The following is a 23706-nucleotide window of genomic DNA, read 5'->3' as shown; positions in this document are numbered from 1 at the left end:
TCCTTTTCCAGGGTGCCCATCTTACAATTGAAGAGACTAAGACAAACAGGGTTAAGTTGCCTAGGGTCACACAGCTAGTAAATGTTTGAGGTGATATTTGAATTCAGGTTCTCCTGACTCCAAGCACAATACTCTATGTATTACACCACTTAGTTGCTCTAATTGAGAATTTATTATTTCATTACATTCTAAAGGTCAAACATAGAATTGCACCTCAATTTGAAGTCTACTGAATTGTAATTGTACAACCAGGCAAAGTAGTTTCCTTCACAATTTTACCTCTGCTACAGTTGATAGAAGATTCAAAGTGGAAGATGTGAAGGTGTTATGGTGACTCAATGAAAGAAAAGAAAAAAAAATAACCCAATAAGTTTTAGTCTCTTTTGATTCCTAGAAATATTATAGGATCAATTAATAAAGAAATGGTGGACAAGTATGAAGAAAATGAAATTACAATTACAAAGAATCTTCATAGCTTCATCAATAAAGGATGATACAAAACTAATTTCATTCCTACCTCAACAGGAATGCTATCTTAGCAATTTGGGAACATAAAGTATGTATGAAGTATTTCCTAATAATCTTATATAGCAGATTAAGAGGTAAGGATTAGATGACAATACAATCTGTGGGTTCAGAAGAGATTATATTGTCAGACTGTGTCATTGTTCATAGTTCAATATTAACATATTTCCTGTAAAACCTTCCTAAAATTTTGTAGTCATCTAAAGGTGGAGTACAGTCAGTCTCCCCTTCTTATAACTCTTCAAGTAGAGGCTGGGTGACCAAAATTTTAGGCATATTGTTTAATTAGTTTGACTTTCATATATGTGTTGGACTAGGTAGCTGCTAAATTCCTTTCCAAATCTCAGATTCTGTGATTTGGTGATGGAATTAACAGAAGCAGCCTAAGATCATTTGATATGCAGATCAATAGCTTTTCCTCATTTAAATTTTCCTAGGACTTCAGAAAAATGCTTAATTATTTTGATAACATTGTTGAATATGTTAAGGAAGAGTTCAATTATTTTTAAAAGAATAGAATGTGCAAATGTTCTATTCTGATGCCTTTATATATTATGAAAGTGATCATAAATTCTTTAGGTAATGCTATTAGAGCACTGGCTATGACAGATGGTGAACAAATCCTAAGCTAGTCTGATTGACTGTGATAAAGAGTAAACTTGGAAAATCTCATAATCACTGAGATTCCTCAAGAGGAATCAACATTTGTATGTGGTAATTAAAAAACCAAGGAACATAAAAGATGGCCTCCAGTTCTGAATAGGCTATGTTCTGTTTCTGAAGGGACTATGGAAGTTAGTGGAAAAGGGAGAACAGAATACTAAGAACCACAGAATTTATAGACTCTCCATAAACTATAACTTCACAATTGGTATTTTAAATGTAGGTACTTGGGCAAGAATCCATGAGTAGACATACTACCAGAGAACCTGAGTCATATAACCTTGTTATTAAAAACAAAGAATCAACAAAAACACAACAGTTACATATCAATCCAGGAAACAAAATAAAATTGCAACAAAATGGAAGGATGCTTCAGAATTTCTTCTTGGAAAAATAAATTCAAACCTTGATAATTTTTTTAATATGTTCAGAAGGCAAAAAGAAACATCTTTTCAAAGTACATTTGACCATTTAGACTTTTAGTATTCACAAAGAAGCAGCTACGGGGCATCTAGGTGGTGCAGTAGATAAAGCAGCAGCCCTGGATTCATGAGGACTTGACTTCAAATCCGGCTTCAGTCACTTAACACTTAATAGCTGTGTGACCCTGGGCAAGTCACTTAACCCTCATTGCCCTGAGAAAAAAAAAGAAGAAGAAGCAGAAGCAGCTAGATAATTCAGTGGAAAGAGTCCTATGCCTGGATCCAGGAAGACCTGAATTCAAATCCAATCTCAGAGACTTACTAGTGTGATCCTGGGCAAGTCATTTGACCTATGGTTGTCTTAATCAACCCTTATGATTCCCACTTCAGAACCATTGCATTAGCCACACAGAAATCTTATTGTATAAGTAGCTTTCCAATAAAGGCAAGATTGTCACTTTAATTTAATTAGGTTAACTCTCACATTAGACAATTAGTTGCATGGCCCTAGCCAAGTCACATAACCCCAATTGCCTTACAACAAAAAGACAAAAACAAACAAGAAATATCCAAGGACATCTCCAGTCATCCTGAGATATGTGTGTGTGTTTATATGTATGTATGTGTACATGTATGTGTGTATGTATGTATCTGTATATATACATACACATATGTATGTAACATATGTAATCTCTTGCCACTGGACCCAGATGGCTGTGGAGGACAGAGTAAGGTTTGTGACTTTGCACAGCCCTCCTCTTAAATACAGTTCACTGCAAGTCATGAAATCACCCTGATGTCATAGTCTTCTTTGAGAATACAGAACAAACACCAATAACAACAACAAAATTATACCTCATACAAGCAGCCATTTATGATCCTCCTCAATGCTGGTTGTTTCCCTCCATTGATTATCTGTAATTTAATCTTTATAAATTATAGAAGTTTTGTTTTTATTATTATTGTAGGCCACTTTCACTACAGATTGTTTCTACCAATTCTGGATAATGGAAGATGCTCCCATGCTTTCCCAGTAATCAATGGAGTGAAGCAGGGCTGTGTGCATGTCCCCATGCTTTTTAGTATCATATTTTCAGCAATGCTTTTAGCCATATTCCACGAGCATGAAAAAGTCATCAAGGTAAGCAACCACACTGATGGTAAATAATTTTACTTGAAAATGCTACAATCATGAAGGACAACAACCATCTACCTTTTTTTTTTCAACCTTTCTTTGTTGCTTCAGGACTTAGTACCATGTATGGCATATAGTTGTTACCAAGTGAATGCTTATTCAGTCACTGACTAACTTTACTGGTATTAATATAATACTAATACAACTAAAATAGTTGCTCAACACAACGGAGGATCTTATTTTGGATATTTATGGAAGAATGTTAGCAAGAGGTAAAAAAAAAAAAAAAGTTGAGAAAAAATTATTAGGTTGTGGCCAGGACCATTAGGAAGATCATCTATATCAATGAATTCATGAATTTATTGAAGCATTGAAGCATTCCTCAAAAATAATTAAAATGGGAAAAAGTTGGCCTTAAACAAAATGACTTTTAGTAGGAAAAGCTCAGTTTTTGTGGAATTCCTTAAATCTTAATGATACCACAAAATTTAGGCATTCAACAATTACAATTTCAGTAAGTGATAATTCAGTAATACACATATAAATAGATGAAAGCTGCTATACTTAATTCAAATTTAAAACATAGAAAACTAAACCTTTAAAGAAAATGTTTGTATCTACAATGATTCAATACAATTAACATTTTTTGTATTTGATATATGTCAGGTAATGTGTTAAATTCACAGGATACAAATAAGAAAAAAGACAGTACCTGCTCTCAAAGAACTTAGAATCTAATTATGTTTTTCTCTAAGATTTCCCCCTAGACTTTTTGTTTTCATTTAGGTACTCTGGACAAACTGGTTTTGTTTTTCATATTTTTAATGACTAACATCATTAAATTCTATATAAATATGTGAATAACAAGTGTACACTCAGGGATTTCAATTAAATGGTTATCATTACCAAAGCTCATAGCCCAAGTTGCTTTGCAGAAGAGAGTAACAGCATAGGATTAAACTTCACTCTTCCTCAACAATATCTTGCCAAGCTAGTATGTTAGTCTGTCATACTTGATAATTGACTCTCCAGAGGATTTTACTGCTTTGAGTTTACTGGATTTTGTTTCTTTGTAATGTTTTGGCATATTTTACATGGACAAAGAGTAATGAAACTAATCTAAATAAATTAAAATTTATAGTGGAATAAATGTTGCTAAGCTTTTGAATTCTAGCTAAAATGACAAAGCTCTGAGCCAATATCATGCCATGCACATTGAAAATCACTCTGCAGCTCCCCCCAGAGTTTGTCAATTAATATTCCCCTATGTAGTCTGAAAAAAAAAATGCTAAATATGTTTTAACATTTTAAAAATTTGATTAACATTGTTGTCAAATCCTAGAAAAAGATGTATTCCTTTATTTAGAATATGAACATCATATATAGACTTTTAAAATTAAAAATGTATTTCTGGCCATATACAAAACATGCTATGACTGATGCTTTGTTCCCCAAGACAAGGCACTTAACAACTTAGTGAACCAGTAAACTCTCTAAAAATATAATGTGGATAGCCTGCATTAGTTGAGGGATTTCCTTACCAGGAAGAATTAATCCTAATGAAATTGCATAATCATTGTACATGTAGATCTATTTGAATTACACTGAATGAAGCTCTATTTTCTGGTCATCCATTGTATCCCAAGTGTTAACAGGTATCTTGTAAATGTATTGAAGTGGTCATAAGAGGAAATAGAGGAGAGAGCATAGCTGACAGTACAAGCTCCTGATTTGACAATGTTTTTGTTGGTTTCTTCATATGTACTAGCCTTCATGTGTGTATATGCATGTATATGTATGTACATATAGATTTTAAATTTCTTTACTTCTTTACATATTTGCCTCAATAGAATCAAAATCCTTGGGAACTAATGGGATCACCAAAAGGGAGAGTGTATAGAAAAAAAAAGCAGAAAGACCTATAAATGATCATTTGTACTATCATTCATAGGTCATAGGGCATTGTCCTAGGAAGCAGTCAAAGGGAATATTCACATATCTTTTGTTATTACATAATTTGAAATGCAATTATAGACTCATAAAATCAGATTAGAACTTAAAGTTCACAGAATCCAATCCTTTGACTGATACCTGAATCTTCTCTTAAAATCCCTGAAAAATTGTCATTTAGTCTCTGCTTGATCACCTTCAATGCATAGAGGCTTTTGACCTCACAAATCAGGTTCTTCTATTTTGAAACTGTTCCCATTGTTAGGAAAGTATCTCTCATGTTGTGCCAAGTTTTTCATCCCAATAACTTCTACCCAGTTCTCTTAATTCAGGCCTTTAGAGTTATATGGAATCTCTTTTCTTTCTCTTTCAGAGTTCTTGCTAAATCTTCTCCAGGCTACATTCCAAGTTTCTACCCACTGAATTACATTTTCTAATTTCTTATTGCTAAGTACTGGGTTCAACTCTCAGTGTCCTTTAAAAAAAAAAGGATATTAAACATGTCAGTTCATTTACAAAGGAAGAAAGTCAAGATAATGATTAACTTCAATGTTATGCCATATAATTGACAGACTGTACTTTATATTTATGAAAATGCCCATCAAATTGTTGGTTCTGAGGAAAGATATGTATATTTATCTGTATTTATCTGTATTTACATATATACACATATGCAATATTTATATATGTGTATATATAATATATGCATATATGTGTATATATATTGTAAGGGGCTAAAATTCTAGCTAAACTATCTAAAATCTAATGAGTGGTCATCAATAAATTATAAGCTTTAGCAAGAATATTTATGTGTTTAAGTATTTTTTTAAGCTAAGTATAAAACACAACTTAAAAGCATGAAAATCTCTATGAAAATAAACCTATAGTGTTAATTTCAAAATGTAGATGTAATAAAGGCAATTTGAATCATGCTTGGTTTCAAACACAGGCCTGATCTCCCCTCCTCCCACTGCTTCTAGATGTGGTTGGGGTGTTGCCTCCAGGCATGCAAAAGAAGAGAAACTCTTAGCATTAGAATTTGAAAAAAATGCAGGAATCAGAGGTTTCTCTGAAAAGGCATGTTTGGGAGAGGGGGGATATCTATATTCCCTTATTTGAACACCTTGCTGGCTCTTCTAGGAAAATTTTTTTAAAAAATAGAAAATCCACAAAAATGAAGCATTAATATGATCTTATCCCCCATTTGTCTGCTTAAACAGACTAAAATCAGGAACAGGGTACTTAGGGAGTTGAAAAAAAATATTTGAAAATTTAAAGGGAAAACAGCTGGAACTTTAGAGTTTAAAGGGGCAAGGTAGGGGAAATTTCTTACCCAACCAGAAGATCAGAAGATGGAGGTTTAGCTTTCCTCTTTGTGGTCAGCCATCTGTAAGGGGCTAAAATTCTAGCTATACTATCTAAAATCTAATGAGTGGTCGCCAATAAATTATAAACTTTAGCAAGAGTATTTAAGTGTTTAAGTATTTATTAAAGAGCATTAGGACCAGAGAGAAAGGTAAAAATCTAACTATTTCTAAGAGACCCCATCATCCGACCTGCCATGGCAAGGTCAGAAATCAAAAGAAGAAAAAGCCCTCTGCCAGTGTCCCCTTCTTACTTTGTGTCCTCCTCCCAGTGAATGGGAGGCTCCTCAAGTTTATTGGCTGGTAGCCTTGATAGACAGTACCCACGAGCAAACATCACTTCCTGAAGCCAAGAACCTTGACCACCTGGCTTGCCCTCAGATGCCTTCTCCTCATCATGGAGCTTTCCTACAGTAGCTCTCCAGCAGGTGGCGTCATTCCAATTGTTACAATATATATGTATATATGTATGTGTATGGGGGGTGCATTGTTTTATTCCCATTTTTTTTTGTCTGGACATGTTATTTCATTGCTCAATTGAACCCCCAGCATTAAAATAGTGCTTTAGGTCTGGACTTAATGTTTATTGAGCTGAAGTGATTTCAGGTGGGAGGAGGTGCTCTTCTTACTCAAGGATTAGATAATACCTGTGGGAAGGAAGAAGTAGTTCTATCAATGTCTCAAATCTTTAAGGACCTTCCTTGTTTATCTACACTGTTTTTGGGATCCATTTTCCATTGCAGCATAAGCAAAAACCTGCCCAATATTCTGACATTGTGTTTCTCAAGTGATGATGACCTTATGCCAAGAAGTATGGTCACACATTGCTTTTCAGAATACACAGACAGGTAGGACCAAGAGATGACCTTCCCACAGCACATTAAAACTGTCACAAGTCAGAGCTATAATATGGACCCCAGGCCATGAAATGTCATCTAAGAGGCACAAAAAGATTACATGACAATATATATTTCCACTACAGAGGGTTACTGAGATGTTAAGTGCCTCTCCTTGGCCAAAACAGCCAGTAATCTCAGAAATCATAATTGAAAACAGAAAACTTCAAAACTAATTTATTATCCACTCAACCATACTGACTTTCATGCATTCATATTTCTTAACATGAATATACCATATAGATTCTATTATTGATAATCTACTAGAAATTCATAGCATAGAAATTCAGTGCAAGAAGTTATTTGGATACTTTTGGTTAAAATTCAGTCATTCTATTTTTGTTTTTGTGGGGCAATGAGGGTTAAGTGGTTTGCCCACAGTCACACAGCTAGTGTCAAGTATCTGAGGCTGGATCTAAACTCCTCTTGACTACAGTGCTGGTGCTCTAATCACTGTGCCACCTAACTGCCCCCAGTCATTCTAATTTGATGGAATATATCTTCCTCATGAATTAGAGTAAACAATATACTGAACTTATTGTTTGGAACTGTCTCACTGATTTACCAAATTATATCACATAAAAACATGTTTTCAGGATATTAAAATGATTCTTATGAAGTTACTGAAATTTCTAATGTATTATAATGACCTTAGATAATTGGAATAACTGAGTATCATTCTTTTCATGTCAACTCTGTTCCCAAAACTTCATTAGGCCTCTCTCAACTATATACAATCTGCCTGCTACATTAGATATTGGGGATGCACAAACCAATACAAGTGCCTCCATCCTCAAGGAGCATATAGTCTAATGAAAGATTTGACTATGTATGGGCTTCTGGCTCTTTAACTGACCTATGGTTCAGATATATTTTGAGTGATCAGGTAAAGAGCTAGAAACCCACACAAATTTCATCTTCACCTCATAATTGAATAGGGGTTCATTTTAATTCAATGGGCCAAGGATTTACAAAACACATATAGCATACTGCAAGCACCTTCCCTGAGGGCTATAAAAATATACATGCCTTCATTTTTGACAAAAGGACTGTGTTCTTTTCCTTTCCCATCAATAAACTACTTTCCTTTGGGCCTATCTTTAGAAGCAATACTTTGAGAGAGTGTGATGCCCTGGCCTTTTTTAATGGGCAGGTACAAATAAAAAGTGGCTGGAGGAGAAAGTATGACAAGCTCTCTCCAGCCCTGTATTTTACTCAGAGGAAGAATCCAGATAAAATAGACAAAGATATGCTTGGAATGAGAGAGTCTTTCTGTCTCCCCCACCCTCATCCCTGCCCTGTGCTTCCTTCTAACACTACCTCTTCCCTCTTCCCTCATTATATTTCCACGTAAGTAGGCGAAACAGATTTACCCGTGTCTGCAGTGACATCTCCTGGAAAGAGCAAATGGAAGCATCCACAGAAATTACAACTTAACTGTGACATGGTCAGCCTGATGTCCTCTCTACCTCACAATGTTTCATTTGTTTTCTTAGGCAAGGGAAGCTGTACAAAATTTTCCATTGTCTGCTGTTGCCATAGACAAACAGGAATTGCAATAGGATTCTCTTCCCCAGAGTCTAAGTAATAAGAAAGGTGAAGCTAACCAGACCAACTAGAAGCCCTTGATAGGTGATAATACAATTGTTGTGAAAATAGTGTTCATTTGTCTTTTTTTCCCCCTGTGACTTCATCATTATGGAGAGCTCCCCATGCCCTCCAGCAATAGAGATTAGTAATTCATCTATAATAAGTTTTAGAGAGTTATCTGGGACACTAGGAAATGGAGTGATTTTCTAAGGTGATATGGCCAATACATCAGGGACAGAATTTGAAATCTGGAATTCCTAACTTTAAAGATATTCTATCCACTACATTATAATATCTTTTACTTTTCCTTACATCTACTTCCCTTTAAAGAAGACAAATCCTAAAAGCAAAGCAGAACATAACAAAAATTATTCACTGGAATAATGGACTCCTAAACCAGAAGTGGGGAAATATTTTTGTTTATTTTTCCTCACATCTACAATACTGTGAATGAACAAGACTTATACTAACTTTCCCTCTGTCTGTCACTAAAGTATGTGACTGAATGACAATCTAGAATGCACATTCATTGCAATAATTAAATTTTGCTTTCAGAATTCTATTTTTGCACTACATATATTCAAAACTCATGGTTTCCTTGGGTATATAGAAATAGGACTGGAAGACAAAAGGTGGATTTGAAGAAAAAAAATGGTTAATAAGAAAATTACAGACATATCTAAGGAACTTCCTAAAAACAGACAATTCTCTCTGCCTATCTCTTTAACAAAAATAATAAACTTTTCCTTAAAGTTTTGAGTTTTAAATTCTATCCTTCCTTCCCTTCATATATACATACATACATATATATTCATACACACACATATATATGATCTATCTATCTATCTATCTATCTATCTATCTATCTATCTATCTATCTATCTATCTATCTATTAACAAATAGACCTTTTCCCCTCTTTTGGGATATTTTGGGAATATAAAAAAGCAGTGGTATTGCTGGTTCAAAGGGTACACACAGGGGGGCAGCTAGTTGGGGCAGTGGATAAAGCACTGGCCCTGGATTCAGGAAGACCTGAGAACAAATCCAGCCTCAGACAATTGACACTTACTAGCTGTGTGACTCCGGGCAAGTCACTTAACCCTCATTGCCCCACCAAAAAAAAAAAAATGTAATTGTAAAATATTTCACAAAATGAATAGAAATACAATAAAACATTTAAAAAAAATACGCACAATTTGATAGACCTTTGGACAAAGTTCCAAATTGCTTGCTCTCCAGGATAGTTGAATCCTCACAACTCCACCAAAAGTTATTTGGAATTCCAATTTCCCCACATCCCCTCCAACATCCAATATTTTCCTTTTTTGTTATATTTGCCACTCTGATAGATATGTTGTTGTAGCTCACCATTGTTTTAATTTGCATTTCTCTTATCAATATTGAACTAGAGATTTTTTATCATATGACTATAGGTAGCTTTGATTTCTTTGTCTATAAAATTCTCTCTCTGTCTCTTTGGATATCTCAGTTACTATGTTTACAATTATGGCTTCCACATCACTATTTTCCCTATTGCATTGGATATATAGCAGTTGACATAAGAAATTAAGTGGTGCTTTGGGGGGAGTACCTACAACAAACTGTATTTATCTTGTTCTGGTTTCTTTCCTGTTCATCTCATTATCAATAGTTAGCAGGGTTTTTTTTCAAGTTTTATAAACTATCATAACAAAATTCTAGTGTAAATGATTTAATATATTACCTTTGCAGCCACCTTTACATTTTGAAGATAGACTGACAAAGAAATATAAGGCTTTGAATCACAGAAATACTCTAGCATTCCGGTGGTCCAAGGAAATTGTGCTCTCATTAATATAGGTGTTCTTCCTAATGGTACAGATCACATTCCATCATCACTACCTAATAAATTAAGTTATTGTCTATGCTCTCCCTTAAGTTCACTGTTATGCTCAACATATTGAGAATTCCCCAAAACTTTTGTTGATAAACTAAGAAAACTAATGTAGTACAAAACACTGTCCATTTTAGTATTTTAGCATCTGACATTTATGACAACACATCATTGATGATAACCTTATACAACTTCATACTCCATTGTTTAAAATTGTTGCAGCCTGCTCAAAAATACTAAATATTTCTCAATTGCTAAATTACTATAGTCCTTGACAGAATCATATAACATCATGAGAAGAATATTATTACTTCAAAGATTGGGAGTATAAAAAGAATATTAAGGTTACTAAGTGGATTTGTAAAAATCTGGGACTCTATTGCAAAATAATGTGACCAAGAGAATATCAATAATGACTTACCCATATGACAAAGGTCATTATTTATATGTGTATTAGACAGGAACAGGAAATTTTTGCAAATGATAAACAAGAGTAAACTATGTCTTTAATATCGCACATAGACTGGAAAAAATTAAGACAAAAGAAGATTTCATTCTGTTTATTACTCTTGCTTTAAAAAAGCAATTGATGGGGCAGCTAGGTAGTGCAGTGGATAGAGCACCAGCCCTGGAGTCAGGAGGACCTGAGTTCAAAGCTGACCTCAGACACTCAACACTTACTAGTTGTGTGACCCTGGGCAATTTACTTAACCCCAATTGCCTCACCAAAAAAAAATAAAATTTAATTTAAAAAAGCCATTTATAAAGCAAAAATCTAACTTAAAGAGTCTCTTTTAGGAAGGTATTTCCTCAATAAATTATAAAAGCATACATGTTTCCTTAATAGGTAGATTAATAGATCTTGTTTGATAATTCTTTGTTGGATAAACTCAAGCAAGGAAACAAACAATAAAAAATAAACAAACAACAACAACAAAATACACCCATGGAGTGGGAGTCATATTCACCACAAAGATACTTTCCAATTTCATGGATTATAAATAAAATAGGTAATTCCCATGAGCAATGAGATCTTCCAGATACTCCTGATTGTGGATGAAATTATTTTGATTTATTGTGGGCACAGAATGCATTATAACCTGCAAGATGAAAGATTGTAAGGTGACACAGTGGAGAGAGTGCTGAAGGTTGAGTCAAGAAGACCTGAGTTCAAGTACTGCCTCAGATACTTACTAGTTTTATGACACTGAACAACTCACTTAAACTTTTTCAGCTTCCATTTCTTTATCTGTAAATGAAGGGATTTGACCTCCAAGGACCTTTCCAGCTCTATCCTTTGTAAGATGATGTGCTGGGAAGCATGTGGTTATTTTCAGCAAGGCAATGATCCAATATAAGCCTGAAGGACTTATGAAAATTGCAACACATCTACAGAGAAAGAACTGATATTATCTGAAAACAGATAGAAACATAGTCTTAAAAATTTTTTTCCTCTTTGATAATTCCTTAATTTGAAGTTTTGTTTTTTTTGTTTTTTACTGTTTTCTCTCACAAAACAGCTAATATAGGAATGTTTTCCATGACTGCTCATGTGTAACTTATTTTTGAATTGCTTTAGTTCTTCTGGGTGGGAATGGAGGAAGGAAGAGAAGTTGGAACACAAAGTTTAAAAAAAAATTGATGTTAAAATTTGTTTTTACATATAATTTGAAAATAAAATTCTATTAAAAAAGAAAAGAAAAGAAATCTAGTCATTCAGGGAAGCTAGGTGGTGCAGTTGATAAAGCATTGGCCCTGGATTCTGGAGGACCTGAGTACAAATCAAATCAAATCAAATGTGTATGTGTGTATATGCCTGTGTATGTTTGTAAATATATATATATAATGCACACATATATCTCTATATTTATATACATATTGCTAACTATTTCAATGTAATTGGTTTTCTTTGTAATCCTATGTATCTTCTTGTATATGTTTAAAAATAATTATTTTAGGGGGCAGCTAGGTGGCACAGTGGATAAAGCACCAGCCCTGAATTCAGGAGCACTTGAGTTCGAATCCAGGCTCATACACTTGATACTTATTAGCTGTGTGATCCTGGGCAAGTCACTTAACCCTCATTGCCTCCAAAAAAAAGAGTCATTCAGAAGAATTTGGTCTAGCAAATCATATTTGAAAAATCAAATGGATAAAGAATGCCTCTTGGCTATACTTCAATGTTTAGTTGAATTGACCAAAACAAAATCTGATTAGATACACTACAAATAAACAATGACTTGGGCTCAGACTTGAACTAGTAAAGATTGACACATATATTTTCTAGAACTTATAAAGTCATGTGAATCACTGCTAGGTTAAATGGTTTAATTTGGATACCATGGACAGAGTCTCAGAATTAGGACTTGTTTCCAGGTCTTCCTAATTCTGAGGTCAGCTCACTATTCACTGTGACACACTGCTCTAAAGTGTACCACACAATTTAAGAATGAAATATCAACTTTGCATGGAGTTTCACATTGTTCCTATTTGTTTTATATTGCTCTATCTTGTATGGAAAATGGATTCTAACATTCCTGGTGGCAGGAATTATTGTTAATACCATTTGAAATAGTTCCACAATGTAGAAAATTTTGCTGCTATCTTGCATACTTATTGTGAACTATTTAACTAATGTTAACTATTTCTTGCTAACATTGTATTGCCATTGCCAAAGTGACATATAACTCATAGAGGGTGAAGCTCATGAGCTATGCATCTCTGAATAATTGGGGTAGAAAACTATCTCAAAAAATTACTGGTATGAAGATTGAGGGAAAGTTTGTAGAAACTTAGAGAACATTGATATGGTCAGAGAAGGGTGAATTAATGAGTTCAAGAGAAAATTTATATGGAAAGAATATTTCAAATAGTTTTCTATTATTTAGAAAGTAAATTCATCTCTGACTCAGTAAGAAGAAAGAATGAAAAATAAAAGAAGAGACGAAAATAAAAGGAATAGATATGAAAAAAAATATATTTCAGTACAGTAGAGGCCAATTTTTGTAATTGAGGGAAATTTTTGAGGGCACGTAACCAGTAGAAAAAGGTATCCAGCTGTATTTCTCTAATGATGGTTGTCTGGTCACTTTAGCCATTTGGAGAATTTTTTTTTATAAGAAGAGCTCCTTTAACTTAGATGATTGAGTCAGCTATGTTATTAAGGTTACTACAGCAGTTAAAATGATCTTTACTTTGATTAACAGACCTTGACCTCTGTGGCCTTCTGCCTTAAGAATTTCACTTTGGGAATTCAAGGTCTCTTCTTAGAAAACACTTTTAATTTTAATGAACAGTGTCTAATGATTAAAATGATAGCAATTTCTGTAATGAGTCAGAAAAAGTTTAAGTGTAAAAACTAGAGGAGGAAAAAAGGTCAGAGTGGCTTCACTGATTCACATGGCAAAAGGAACCTGTGCTCAATAGTTTTTGTCTTCTGGTAGCTCCACTGGCGATATCAGAGTTACCTAAAATATATTATAAATGTATACGTAAAAGGTGACATTGCTTTATATGACTTCATCAAAACAAATATTTTTTTTAAATGGAAGACAAAACATATTTTTATTTAATCAAATATTTAATTTTATTATTCTATTTTCTTCTACATTTTAGTCATAGAAAAAAAGAGTAAACAATTAGAAAATTCTGATTGTTGTTGTTTGTATTATTATTATTACTATTATCATTATCATTATTATTATATTAAGGGGATTGCTTTTAGAAAAGGTGGGAGAAATCTTCCTCTTAACAAATTTCTGTCCTAATCTCCCAGTACCTCAGTTCTTTGTTAATGCATACCTACATAATTATTCACTGAATCAATAGATCAATCCACAAAGTCAAAAACATTTACAAAACAAAGACAAAAATAAAACAAAAAACATTTATTACTCTCAAGGAATTTAAAATTTATGTGAATAAATTGTTGTATAAATATATGTTGAAGGAAGGAAGGAAAGCAGTCTGGAAATTTTATAATGAAAAATATCATAATCTTAATTTTCTCTATTATATGAAGAAAGTTTTTTTACCCTTATTGGGAAACTAGGCATGTGAAAATTTGAATTGCATTACTTGGCATTCCATAAGATAGTAGATAGATTATATGTAACTTTTATTTTGGGGTCAAGATAAGGAAGATGGGAATAGTAGTCTGGCTAATCCGTCAGAGGTTTCTACTCTTTAACTCCGGAGGCTGATTCTTTTCTAAAATGTTCTTTGAGGTCAGTGTTTTGCAATAGAAGAGAAATAACTGAGAAGAACCAAGGATGATATAGTTGTAGTAATTTTGTTAAAGAGAATGTTTTCCTTCACATCTTACATAGCCTTAATATCTTTACACGTTTATATTTCTTTATAGTGACTGGAGTTCCAAGATAGATAGGAAGACAGTTAATCTCTTTTCCTTCTTCCTTTCTCACCCACTTGAGGTGTCAGACATTTTGTAGTGAGGGGTGAATTGGAGAGCAGAGTTTTGTGGATAAGATAAAAGTATACATTTGACAACATATTTGATTCTCAAATAGAAATTTGGCACCCGATTTTCAGGGTTGAGGAATGTTGGCACTCAGATACTATTATACATTAATTTGATAAATTTCTTGGTAGCAAGTTGTAAAAAGAATAAGGTGAAATCACCTCCTGTAGCTCTTGAAATATCAGAATTTGCCACTCCAAGTTTTGAGGGCTCCAAAAGGGAGTTGTAGGAAATATTTCCTGGTGCCCACAATATAAATACCATAATTTTTATTATTTTTAGATCATCATAGTAACACTGAAGAAGGTATGCTTTCTAATATAAAAGTAAAAGAAACAAAAAATAACCTGTTACTTAATCTCTAATTATATTTTAATATAATCTAAAATAGACAATGTTAACAAAAGAATTCAGATCACAATCTAGTCAACTAAACAGTATGTGTTTTGGGAAGGACTTATAGAACCAATAAGTTTATTTGCAAAGTGAAAACATTCTGATTTGCAAGCTTTCTTTAGCTGTGGGATACACGTGATCAACACTGGAAGCAGCTCAAAGAGCATTTGAATTTCATATCTACTTAATCAGATAAACTTCTAACATTAAAGTTCTTCCATACAGAAAAATAGTAGAAGCCCTGTTCTGTGTGATTAGTTGTATTTGCAATTTTTACTGTGTTCACATTAGATATTTTATATTTAGGTAATATCTATCCAAGTTATCTGAAGGTTTCTTTATATGCTGAGTCAACTCTATACATTCCTGTAGAGTTATACTTAGGTTTACTGGTTAAGTTCATTTTGGCTATAAGCCTATATTCTTTTCCTTTTAGAATATCATATTTCATACTCTCTGCTCCTTTATAGTAGCAGCTGCTAATTGTGTGTGATACAAGCTGTGACTCCTCATTATTCAAATTATTTCTTTGGGGCTATTTAAAGTATTTTTAATTTGACCTAGAACCAATAGATTTTTGAGAAAATATTGTTGGGAGTTTTCATTTCATGGGTTTATTTAGAAGATGAATGGTGGATTCCTTTTCTACTTTATCTTCAAATTCTGAAGGCTTACCCATTTCTTTTTAACATTTCTTTGAATATGATGTCTTGGCTTTTTCATTTTCTTTTCATGAATTTCGAGTAATATATTTTTTTGTTATTTTTTCCCAGCTTAATTTTTTCAGGTCTTTTTTTTCTATGAGATTCTTATATTGCTATTATTTTTATTTTTTCAGTCTCAAATTCATATTAATATTTTTTGTCTCATGGAATCATAGGTATCTATCCAGTACATTCTTTTTTTTTTTTTGCTTAGCTAAGGATTTCTACCTCTTCTACCAAGCTGTTAATTCCCTTTCCAATTCTATCTTATATAGTTCCAATTTCTTTTCTCTTCCCCCCATGAAACTCTCAATCCTTTAGTAAAACATTTTAACACTTTAAAATTACTTCATATTTTCCATTTCATGTTGAGTTTTAACTCAACTTATGTTTTACTGCAATGCACTGCTTGTTGATGTTTTAGAGTCATTCTCTTTTTCTGAGCTTGTTTCTTTAGCATCCCTGTCATCATTATAGTTGTTAATAGTGGGAATCTTTCTTATATTTGTTCATTTCTGCACTTACTTCTGACTTGATATTGGAGCAGAGCTCTGTGTAATTCTGGAAGGAAGGTCTGACCTTGTCTTTTTAATGTTTTCTTAGATTATTTAGTATAGTGTTATTTCAGGGTTTCATGGTAACTCAGTATAAGGACCCATAAGATTTCAGTACTCCCAAGGTAGTTTGATTGAGGACAAAGTCTGATGGCTGTCCCTGACCTGGCTTTGATCTGAGCAACAATAAACTACTGTTGGACTAAGGTGCTGTTAGGTATATGAAAAGCTCTGCTGTTTCAGAGTGACAAAACTTAAGACCCCCCTTGGTCAAGGATTGCTACCTCATCTATTTCTTTGCATACTTCAGTCTGGGCTTGAAGTTAAAAAAAAATTACCTGTTCTGCTTCTGCTTCTAAGTCACATAGCCATTGCTTTCTTCTAAACCCTTTTCTCAGTACAGATTTTAGGGCCTTCAAATGATCCTTGCCCTGAAGTGCCAAACTTGGGTATAGGCCCCCTCTTCAGTCTGCCCAAGATTTGTAACCTGGGCAGTAGGTAAAAAAGCTTCCAGTTGATACCCTTTCCCTTACCATAAAAAGGTCAAAGTGACCCAATAGGACTCTTAGACCACCCCTTACTCTGGTGTTCAAAATTTTCCTGCGTTGGAATGCTACTTACTCCATTCTTACCCCTGTAGCCATGGGCCTCTCTGTGTGTCTTTTGTTATCAATCCAGTATTATAAAATGACTCATTGTGACTTAATTTTTTAAAAAATATCTCTGTCAGGATTCAATTTAATACATTTTCTAAATTTATTTGAAGGGATTTTAATGGGCAATTCTGCTTAGTGCTTACCATTACTATGCTATCATGGTTTCAACTCTATTTGAATTATTCTAGAGTAAAATGCGATGCATATTTGAAAAAAGAAACAGTCAACATATGAGACAAGATTACTATAATGTTTAGACATTTATGACCTTGAAAAAACTTTTTGTGCTATAGGATCAACATTTTTACTACAATGCCTTTCATATAATGACTATTTAATAAATACTTATTAAATTAAATTGAATTGAACCATCTTTTCAACCTCTGTCACTGTGATGTGTGACAGAAACTGCATTAGGATAATAACTAATATAAATGGCAAAAAACTCTTTTAGTCCAGGAGTGGTAAGTGGTAGTAATAGGACAGGTAAATGGTCAAAACACAGTCAGGCAATGCTTTGTGAATTAGCTCCTGCAACCAAAAGAAAGATTATGAATTCAAAGACATTTGTTTAAAATGCTGGTCTTAAACTGCTCCTTACCACCCTCAAGTTCACCCATGCCTCAACCAACCTATTTCTCTTCCATTATTTTTGAGTTCCATGGCAAGATTATATTTCCTGGCTACTCAAGATGTATAAACACTGTTCCCAGAAACTGTATGCTCCATAATTTTATTTCTTCCTATCAAAATGCACCTTTGCTATATCTCAGTCCTGAAGGTCCCTGCTAATTATTAATTTAGTTATCTGATAAATTAATATGCATATTAAATGAGAACATATTTTTCCTATATCTTGAATAAGTTGATTGGTTTAGGGGCCTTCAAATGAAAAAAATATTTTGCCTGCTAAGTATCGTATCATCTGCTCAAAAAATTAGTCTTTACAATGTTGTCTGCTACACTAAGATTTTTATTTGAATCCCACAGCCAATATCTATCAAAGGCAGGGCTTGAACACAGATCTTCCTGCATCCAAAGGCTATGCAAGGGCATGCACATTTGAGTGTTGCCTCTCTTTTCTTGCAAATTATTATTTTAATTTTTATAAATGTATTTTAATATTTAAGCCAAAATAATAAGTAAAGCAAGTGGAGAAATTTTAGAGAGGAAATCTTTGATACTGTGAGTGGGAATGTAGGTAGGGGTTGCAAAGAAGAATTTGTTTTCACCCATTCTGCATAAAAGTGGATTAGGAAAGCTATGCAATCCACCTGTGCTTTATATTATCCCTAGAAGATGAAAATCTAGACAATTTAAAAAAAGAATTTCTGTAAAAAGACAATCTCAGAAGTCCAATCAAATAATTCTCTAACAGTCACCAAGTGGAAATATTCTTCCTTGAAACTAATTTGAATATTTCAATCTGAAAATCATTTTATACCTCAGAGAAGCCCTAGGTATTGTTTGGTTAAATTCTGATCTAGGAGTTGTAGAACTATATGAAAGAGACACATTTAAAATGACATATTTTCTACCCCTTTGAAATCTAGGCCTCATATCAAAAAAAAAAATTAAATAAATAAAATAAAAATGGTTTTAGTTTCAGTTACCATAGAAAGCCAGAGTGAACAAATCTGGGTTGAAATCAAGGAAAAGACTTTGCAGGGCATTGGAAATCTCATATGATCTCTGATCCATTGCTTTTTCATTATTATTTTATTGATAAGTTTAAAAAAAAAGGTTGACAACTGTGCCCTTGACTAGTTTCAAGGGGAAGGAGATCAGGTATCTTTGCTTTTATCATGAAAGACCTGAATAAGGTCAAAGCAAAACTATTTCTGATTGTTTAATAGAATACAAAGAGAGAGAAAGAGAGTGAGAAAGCTAGCAGGATTCCCTCCCCCCCCCATGTTAAAGCTTTTGCTTTTCTTGGAGGCCTCCCATGGAGTTACATAGGATGAAAATTTGGCCCTAGGAAACTAAACTTGAAAAAAAAATCATTCTGACAGCACACCCAGGTTTCATGGGGGCTAAAAGTAACCGCTTTATTCAGAGTCTCAGCTTGGTGATAAGTAACCTAGGACTTTGAAAGTTAAATAGGAAGGATCATCCCAGGTTGACTTCTTTTCTTTTCTCCTGGATCAGTATGGACTACTGAAAATAGCCACAAGTCGTTCATCTAAACAGCAGCCCATCATCACAAGAGCTAATTGCTCATTATTTTTCTAGCTTGGATTAGAAGGAATACATGAAAGGCCTCTCAGAGGGTTGATGTTTCCAATTTTGAAGCCTGGAGTGAGAAGACTTACACTGTGATCCATTGTGAAAGCGAACTAGCAAATAGTGCTTGTTGCAAAACACCCACTGGGTCCCTTGTTCTAAAAGAATACACTCCTGCTGAGACAGTGGTTGTATCTTACACATAGGAGTGAACCTTCTGAATGACCATTTTATTATGTGTGTCTAAAAATGAGCTAACCCCATGTGTCTTGGGGTATCGCCCTTCATAAATGAGGCCTGTGGGTTGATTAAGCATTTTGCCTCCTTTAGAAGGACAGTGCCTGTGACATCAAAATAAGACTGGTCCCTGCTTGTTCCCTGTGAATCTTGTATGCCTTCCAATACAAGGGATAGTAATAGGCAGCTGAGCTAATGATGAAATTTATTCTCTAGCCATCTTTCATGGTCATTGTGCTGGCACATTACAAGAACAACAAGATTATCACTTCTTACAATGGATTCAGGCTGACTAAAAGAGGCATATAAGAACAAGTTTCATGGATAGCAAATAAAAAAGGTCTTTGAAAATGGAACCAGAGCATGTTGGCATGGCAGTTTTTATAAATGTCTTATATCCTCAGATTGTTATATTGTAAGCCTATGACATATGTGGAAATTATAGAATTCAAAAAAGAAAAGTCTAAATAGAAGATACCCCTAATGTTTTTTTTTTTGTTTTTCCTTGAACTGTGGCTATTAAATTCTCATGAGCAAAGCTTTGACTCCTTTTAATACCAAAATAGGTATCATAAAAATTTCAATTAATAGTGAATCTCAAGTTGTTCTTTAGATTTTTGTTATATCCATATCTATTTTTGATTTAAATATAGGTCTATAATTTCCATGACATTTTGTAACTCAAAATAGCACCTTCTGTTGATATGTAGAGCTATTTAGCTTATTTTCTTTATGATAATACTCAGTCTTCTTTTTTTTAATCCTGTTTTCTTGGGGGAAGGGAGGGAGTAAACTGACACATTTGACAATATATTTGCTAGCTTCACTCATCTGCTGTCCATATAGATTGTGAGGAGTTTTGAAAGCTTATAATTCTTTTAGTACATATATCAAATCATTCCCCACTGCCCCAAAACATTCTAAATAACCCCTCAATAGGTTGTTTTTACAGTTTTGAATAATCCATATTCCTTTTTAGTCTGAACGGTCATCTTTGTTTTATTAGCCACTTGCTTTTAACTAAATAAGTCCTTTGTCATCTACAGTTATAACTCGTTCATTTTCTTCTGCACATTGTTAACCCCAAATTACTTCCTTGCAATTTTGTTTCATCTTCACATTTATCATAAAGACCTGAAACATTTATATATAGATAGATTTTTGAAAAAGTGTTATTTACCAAACTTCAGTTAAGTTATTAGTTTTAAAATCATAGTGAAAGATAATGCAGGCACCTTGTTTCAAGCTTTTATGAGACACAAAATATATAATATTTTCAGTTGTTTCTCTGAAATCATTAGTAAAAATGTGATTCCCTTTATACTTTCTCCCACTCATTTATTTTTTTTTACTTATTCATTCATTCATTTATTTATTTTTGTTTTATTTTATTAAGTTTAATTGTTATTAGAATTCTTGACAGATCTACAGTCATAGACAATAAAATAAAATATTTACATGAGATTTTAAGTTTACAAATTATTTTATATATAATAAGATTCTGACATAGGTAACAAAATTAAAATTGTCATTTCCATTTAACATATGATTAAATTCAGGCTCAGGGTGTTAAACTCATTAATCCAGTATTACATAAATACTTTTAAAATACACAAATTTATCTTGAAGGTAATTTATTTGACTATTCCATCCAGTTTTATCAATCATACACCATCTATGCCTGACCATTCTATTTGACTTTACTCATGTCTTGTTTGCACAATGTCATATAACTGAGGCTTTCAAAACGTTTTTGATTAAAAACACTCACTTTTTTTTCTATGTTCCAGCTGGGTCATAAGTACTATTCAATTCTCCACTGTCCTGTATTTGATACTCATTTTCAAGTTTTCAGAGACTATTGTGTTCAGTGTAACATAGTGACACACAAATGATAAATGGATCAGAATTTGAATTTAATTCTTTTGTATCAAAGATTAATGCTTCTAGAATTATACCATAATTACCCTACCACATCCAATGGAGAAGGGAAAGAAGAAGAAAGAAATTAAGAGTAAGGCATTATGTTGACAGAGATCTAGGAGTTTTACTGTATATAAATTCTTTTTTTAAGAAAATATTTTGAAGCCTTTACAAAAGCTTTAGAAATGCCATCTGTTTTGCAAGTAACTTTTTTGAAGGACTACCCATTTATAGCATCATAACTCAACAAGAAATGAATGTTCAAGTACAAGACAATAAGCCTATCTGGCAAACAGCTAATATGACTTAAGTGTAGGTAATACATGCACACACACACACACACACACACACACACACACCATGACTTGCTGTCCTTCATCATTTCTGAGTACTGTTTAAATTACTTATTAACAAAGACTTCTTTTACATGCTCTGGTCCACTTTGCAATGTCATCAATTTACAGCAGTACTGTCAATAGACTCTGCTCCATGCATCCAAAAGAAGAGAGTACTGTGTAAAACTTGCAAATGATTAACATTCTGGTAACCTCAAAGAAAACCAAACTTCTGCTAAAATGGTAGATCTGAGTCACTCTCTAAAGTGCAAAATTTATAGTACACAATCTCAAATAGCTAAAACTCTTGTACACAGACATGAAACAGGGCAATAAGTGATCTTCAATGCTTTCTTAATCTGGGAATGGGAGGAAGTGGTTTGGAAGAACAAATTAAGATCAAATAGATATTTTCACCAAAAGTTTGTCTATGATGTGGTTGTTCCCCTTGGCCACATGTGCTTGCTAACAAATAGATTCATTATAGAGTCAAATTTAACCTGAAGACCCTTCTACTTATCAGAATCTGTTAAAGGAATGCTCACAATTACTACTGAAAGGCAAAAGAGAAAAATGTTTGAGAAGGAAGGGCTAAAAAAAGAAGAAAAAGCCTTATTGTCTACTGTCCAAGCAATTTAACTGGAGATAAAACTTATATACAGTCACATGTGTAGCTCCAAATACCAAGACCTGTTGAACATTCACTTCATGTCATTACTCCTTTCTAGCTTCTTTTTCATACCCATTCCCTATATAATTCTGCACACAGAAGCCCAAACCAAGGTTGTACAAGTGCCCACAATACATGGCATCATCAATGTGCTATTCAAAGAACATTTCTCTCATTTTGATAAAGGCTATTCTGTTCACTAATGAAATGTGGCCCTATCTGTTCCAACTCCAGCAGCTCAGCCACTGCCTAAAGGCCACCCTTGAGGTTTTTGCAGCTCTTCATGAGGTACTTGACATGAGAGATGATCAGGAAGATCAATCAGATGTCAAAAAAATCTAGCTATTCTTAAGACAATTTATAGATCAGAATTTTTATTAAATAACCAAAGTCATAACTACTAAAAAATGAAAGCCACTTGACTACTTCACAAAGAATAATGCCTAATGTCATAAGAAGTTCTGCAAAACACTGTGTGTAAATTTTTCCTCATGTTTTTGGACTGGATTCCTGAGTTTGGTAGGAGTTCCATGGAGACCATGGTATGCGGCCTAAATTAAATTAAAGTTGAACTGCCATGTTGAGTTTCCTGAAGGGTATTCTCCTTGCTTCTTCATGTCAATCCAAGCTAAATTATTATCAGGAAATCTAAATTACATCATTATAGTTGGTAGTGATAGTCAGCATTACTTCTCAATTCTCTAATGGGTCTTGCAACCACACTTAGAAACCCGATTCCCATGGTAAAATAATTATACCTCCCTATAACTTGATGAATTTTCATTTTCATCATCTCCTCATCCAGCTTGCAAACCTAACTTGACAAATTATTTGGTTACGATGTACAGTCATTGATGGAATAGTAGGAAAAGAAAAGATGCTCATGCCAACAAGCATCCAAATAATGCACTTTATTAAAGAGTCATTTTAATCATGCTCCTTTGCCTCATTTTAGCCATAGAATCAAGCCTCAGGAATGACCTCTAAAATGCCTCATTCCTCTCCTGGAAAAGAGGGCAGAGGAGACATGTGACACCATCTCTTGTCACAAGTCCAGTGATTAAAGAGTCTTATCTTCCAGACATACAGAAGAGAGTTTCCTAAGGTAT

At 33.6% G+C, this 23706-nt stretch overlaps 1 pseudogene; it reads right to left on the bottom strand.

Annotated features, from left to right (window-relative positions):
• Nucleotides 1-22641: 22641 nt before the first annotated feature.
• Nucleotides 22642-23452, bottom strand: LOC122750987 (annotated as a pseudogene).
• Between the last annotated feature and the right edge of the window lie 254 nt (nt 23453-23706).

This window comes from Dromiciops gliroides, chromosome 3, assembly GCF_019393635.1.
Source record: "Dromiciops gliroides isolate mDroGli1 chromosome 3, mDroGli1.pri, whole genome shotgun sequence".
NCBI classification, from domain to species: domain Eukaryota; kingdom Metazoa; phylum Chordata; class Mammalia; order Microbiotheria; family Microbiotheriidae; genus Dromiciops; species Dromiciops gliroides.
The sequence above is the reverse complement of the archived record's forward strand: the minus strand, read 5'-3'. Positions and strand labels throughout refer to the sequence as shown.